Source organism: Thunnus maccoyii, chromosome 7 (assembly GCF_910596095.1).
Source record: "Thunnus maccoyii chromosome 7, fThuMac1.1, whole genome shotgun sequence".
NCBI classification, from domain to species: domain Eukaryota; kingdom Metazoa; phylum Chordata; class Actinopteri; order Scombriformes; family Scombridae; genus Thunnus; species Thunnus maccoyii.
Window position 1 is genome coordinate 819063 of NC_056539.1, and position 5790 is coordinate 824852.

General features: G+C 37.6%; 1 long non-coding RNA gene across 1 annotated transcript; it reads left to right on the forward strand.

Annotated features, from left to right (window-relative positions):
• Positions 1-1699: 1699 nt before the first annotated feature.
• LOC121900910 lies at positions 1700-4571 on the forward strand. Its single transcript, XR_006097135.1, has 3 exons — positions 1700-2875; positions 3085-3416; positions 3574-4571. It is a non-coding gene; the product is annotated as an uncharacterized LOC121900910 (long non-coding RNA).
• Positions 4572-5790: the final 1219 nt, after the last annotated feature.

Sequence of the window (5790 nt, forward strand, 5' to 3'; positions counted from 1 at the left end):
GAGTAACGGTGCAACAGAGTTAAGCGAGTCACGAAGAATGGAGTTAACTTTATCCGTGAACTCATCAACAGATTCAAGTCGTTCTGGTAGAAAGGCAAGAGTTTTGGGTAGAAGGTCAGTGTGTGTGATTGTGGAAGAATCAATTCGGCACATGCTGTAGGTATCAACTGGAGTTGAATGCCGACAAGGCAGAACAACTTGAAACTTAAGAAAATGGTCTGATAGTGCCAATGGATATGGCAGTACATCTAGGTCTGAAATGATAATACCACGCATGAGTACCAGATCAAGAGTATTGCTGTTTGAATGAGTTTGTTCATGAACCAGCTGAGTAAAGCCAAAGGTGTCAATGGATGACATAAAAGCGTTGCTAAGTGGATCAACTCTACAGTTTAAATGAATATTAAAATCACCAATGATTAGGATATTATCTGTATGAGTTACATGGTCAGAAAGGAAACTGGAGAATTCTTCTAAAAAAGATGAATAGGGCCCAAGAGGGTGATAAAGGATGATTAAGTAGAAAGGGAGAGTACCAAAATAGTTAGGAGCCATGCGAACGGGGTGAAGGGATGCATAGTGAGTATCTCATAGGAAGAGGGTTTATTATTTAGGTCTGGTAGCAGGTTTAGACTGGAGTTAAAGATTAGGCCGACGCCCCTGCCTTTCTTAGATGACCAAGCAACATGAAAATTGGTAAAATATGAGGGGGAAGCTTCAATTAATGGCTTTAGCCAGGTTTCACATAATCCCATAATGTCAATATTATGTTCTTTAATTATGTTGTTAATCAGTAGATCTTTGTTAGTGAGTGATCTAATATTAATGAGCCCAAGTTGTAGGCATTTTGTGTTAATATTTGCTATGGGATGCTCAGAATTATGAGTAGGTTTAATAGATTGCTATTGCTATTAGATTGCTACCTATTGTTCTGGAAGGTGGCTGAGGACGATGTTTTGGATAAAATCTGCTTTTCCTAAACCTGGTCAAGACAGGAATGGTAGAGATTGGTCGGTGGTTTCATGTTTTGTCTCACCTATTATTTAGCTGCACTCTCTAATTATTAATTTCTGGTCACTGCTGAGCTCTTTTGGTGTGTCCAATCATTGCAAAATTCAATTCATCAATGTGGACTACTGCCCAGCCTAATAATTACTATAATATATATCATTCCTGATCACTAGCATTGCTGGCTAAGGCCCAGACATTGCAAGCAGGTTGTGCTAGCTAAGTTCCCGGCTGATGGATGGGGCGGCAGAGCCACCTGTCATATATATTTACTATATTCTAAGGGTCATAGAGTGTTTTAGAACATTCTGTGGAGGGAATGGCAATGACTGTAAGTGCTCAGCTTCCCTTGTGGTCTCTATGTCTAACTTAAACGCTGAACATTAGCTGTGTTTTGTCTCTGTTTTTTCATTTATGGTACACTTTTTACTTTTCATGCATATAATGTAAACTCAAAAAAAGAGTAGTCATGCTCATTATTTCGTTCAGTCTCTTAGATTATATCGTTTTTGTATGATTAATTTGTGACCTGTTTCTTTCCTGCTTGGTAAGTAAATTCAAGTCATGTATATATATTAATATTAATATTAATATTATAATATTAATATATATTAATTGAGACCTGTTTTATTCAAACTTGGTAAGTGAGTGTTCAGGTCATTGCTAACCATTTGCCATTGCTGGTGTAACAGATGTGGTCGGGGCAGGTAATGAGGAAGCTCAGAGAGTGTATTTCCAACCAAGGATCATAAAGTGCCTTTTTGTTTTAACTTTTGTTTACACTGGCTAAGCTCAAATTGTTAGCTGTCAAGGTTGTTACTGTCCATTAGCCATTGCTGGCTAAGCTCAAATTGTTAGCTGTCCTGTCACACTATTTTTTTATGTTTCATCTCTTAGTAGACTATGCCAAATGATTAATTGAGACCTGTTTTATTCCTGCTTGGTAAGTAAGCTTGGGGAAAATATTAGGCAGTGTTATCTATATTGAGCGACTCTTTCTAACTAATTTTCAGGTCACTGCTGACCTCTTTTGGCCAGGTCAATCAGTGCCGAATTTCAGGTCTTCAGTGTCTTATTATGAATGAACCAACCTTTATTAATGCCCACAGGGGAAATTCACTCATCTCAGCAGTTCAAACTAGAAGAAAAGAGTGAGAATTATTTACTGTATACGCACCTATGTCATACTCAGATTTGACCTGCAGTGGTAATACTCACATAGTGTGTAGCATTGTTCTAAAATATTGCACTGGAAAATAGTGAATTGCACAAAGCATGACAGTATAATGGTAAGTCTATGTTCAAGGTGTAACATAAGACAATATGAGGTAAACATTGCTCACTAAAGCCTACATATTGCAAGCAGGTCACTGCCTATCTCTAGCCATTGCGAGCTAAGCCCAGAAATGTGTGGCTGTCCAGGTCAGTGCTGTCCTTGTCATTGCCGGTTGGTTTTGTTTCTTTCTATTCATTTATGGTACACTGTTGATTCTAATCAGCTTGAAAAAAAAAACAAAAAAAAACTGTGTCATGCTCATCATTACGGTTCATCCCTTAGCAGATTATGCAGCTTTTTATGATTTCATCCCTCCTTGGTAAGTAAACATTCTTTGTTGGAGAATATTAGGCTGTGTTTTCTCTGGAGCTTGCACCCCATATTTAGGGGGATTTATCTTGCTGCTGCTCAGGACTGATATCCCTCGATTCAAAATGTCCCTGTAGAGTCTAAGCACCAAAGACTTTTTATATGATCATCAATATCATCTGTATAATAAACAATTCTTTTTGCCTCATTCACTTGTCTCTCCTGATTGAAATGGAGCTTTAGCGAAAGTTCAGTGAGGAAGACTATCTTTTGCATGCTCAGGTCTGTAGTTTTACTTCTCAAACCTCTGTCATTCCTATTCCTCATGCATGGTCACTCATAACTTGTTGTCATTGCCTGGGGTGTCAAGTGAGACGTTAGCTGTTCCTATCAGCTGGTCACATCTAACCAATAGCACAGTAGCACACTTTCATTGTCAGCCTATCATATTGTGGCTGCCTTTTTAAATGTTTTCTCCCTCTCTGCCTTAGTGCTTTTATGGTGCTGTTTTGCACACTCCACCACCTCCCCATCACCACCCATTCGCAGATTCAGCAGTGCATCACTTTATCAACCTCATCAGCCCTATCAGTCTCAGCAGAAGTCATCAGCCACCACCAACACCAGTGTCTGGACTCTATGGTTGGATTTATCTTGCTGCTGCTCAGGACTGATGTCCCTTGATTTATCCCTGCAGAGTCTAAGCACCAAAGACTTTTGACAAGACTTAATCATCAATATTATCTGTATAATTGTTACGACCGCCTCCCTTTCTGCCTGCAGTGGTTTGATTGGCCACTTCCTGCAGGAGGTAGAAGTCAAGGTGGGTCGTTAATGTAATGTAGTGACACTTGGGTAGGGCTCCACCAAGGCTATAAATACCAGTCTGATCTCATTGTGTCTCTTTCTCTCTCTCTCTCTCTCTCTCTCTCTCTCTCTCTCTCTCTCTCTCTCTCTCTCTCTCTCTCTCTCTCTCCTAGGCTCCACATCTCCTGGTTTTGGGTTTGGTTTGGCATTTTTTTCCTCCTGTGTTCAACAGTAGCATACACACACCTCACTCATCCACACATTCCATTCACTACTGATGCAGTTACTCTCCACACCTCATGCCTTTTGTAGATAGTTAAGTTGCTTTATTTTCCATAAAACAAATAATTGGCACTTTAACTTGACTTGTCTCCCCTCATTGTCATGTGCACTGAACTAGTCTGTGACAATAATAATTCTTTTTGCTTCATTCACTTGCCTCTCCTGATGAAAATATGACTTAGCTGTTCAAATTGCATATACACCTGGCTGAGTGTGACTGACTTTGAGTCAGTGTGAGCCAGATCACCTCCAGATGTGGTGAGGCAGATCTGTTCACATTGCACTGTGTGCATTTACACCTTACTCCTCCAAGCCATAATCTAAAAGCTGTGCATGAATTGACAGTCACAAAACAGTGTAGATAATCAGATTCAGAACAGGGGCTGCAGGTTTGGTTAAACATGTGACAGCTCTTTAATACTTTGTGGAAAACTGGTGCTCCAAATATGTTGGCTAGTTAACTGTTTATAGTGCTGAGTGGCACAGATGGCACACGTTTTTGTCAACAACATGCACATTTTTAGCCTTATATGAAATGGGGAAAGCAAAATGTTGCCATACCACTGATTTTAATGAAGGAGGACAGTTCTCTAACTAGATTTCGCTTTCTTTTTTATTCAGTATTGATATTGTTACACCCCAACTTGGTATTCCATTATCCTGCTTACTCTCTGCTTTTCAACATAATCTTTTATTTCTCTCTTTCTTGCTTTCTTTCTTTCTTTGGTTGGAACAAATATGGTGGAATACCTCCAGCAGGCTGAGGTGTTGAGGCCGTACCCCTACATCCTGACACTGGGATATGACCATCAGTGCTCCATGCACATGCTGTTGCTGTTGTTGATTCAAGTGTTATTGTGTTTATGAATCGAAAACAGTTATGAATTTGTTATGGCTTTTTGAAAAATAAAGTTTTTTTTTTAAAATTCCAACATTGTTTAAAAGGGTGTTGTTTATTACATATATGTATGATTTACATTACCAAATCTTGGATATATTTTGTAATAGGCCAGTACATCAAAGTAATTTAACTGTTTACTGTAGTCTATTGAAATAACTTTTTTCTTTTTCTTCTTTCTTCCTGTGCCTTGCTGTTTGGTCCCTAACAGGCAGTGTAAACAAGAGGTTTGCTGGATGGACTATGAAAGTCTCCATGGATCTTTGAATTACAAGAGGACAACTGTGACAGACCCTTACTTACGGTCACAGCCAGGAGGATTGAACTATATTAACATTTATGGTCCATTAATTAAGTACAAGCCAAGGACCCACTTGGCTTGTGGCAGGGTATTAGGATGGTGATATAATTTATCTAGCTGTATATCCAACACTACAAGTTGTAATAAATTACTACTACTAATACTAAATGTATGTTCCTTCCAGAATGACCATTTCCAAACATGACTCATATGATTGTTTCCTGATCTTCCAACTCTTAGGGTTTGGTAAAAAGAGCACTGTTTGAGCATTGCACTCCTATAACATTGTCAGACTTACAGTGAGTTCTTTCTCAATTGATGCCACATTGAAAAATATCAGAATTTTTATCTGTTCATTATTTTTCTTCGTCAAAATTAGTAGTGGCTAATTTTTTTCATTTTCAAAATTGTAGTGTATAACTTTTTTGCATATGCAGTTGTACTCTCCAAGACCTGGAAGCACGTGCTGTTGTAAAATCAGTTTACACTATTATTATTATTATTATTATTATTATTATTATTATTATTATTGTTATTATTATTATTGTTGTTGTTGTTGTTGTTATTATTATTATTATTTTTGTTATTATTAACAATAATAACTTTATTTGTATAGCACCTTTCATACAATAAAATTCAGCTCAAAGTGCTTTACAACAAAAGAAATTACATGCACCAAGTGCAGTTTTTATTTTATTTTATTAAATCTTTATTTAATCAGGCAATCTCATTGAGATTAAGACCTCTTTTCTAAGAGAGGCCTGAGAACAAGAAACATTCATAAGACAAGAACACAATCAGCAGACAGAAACAACACAACTACACAAAAACAAGGAATTAATAACTGTCACAAGACTCATAAAAAACATCAGATAATAAAGCTTTAAAATCTCCAAGAGAAATGAAAGA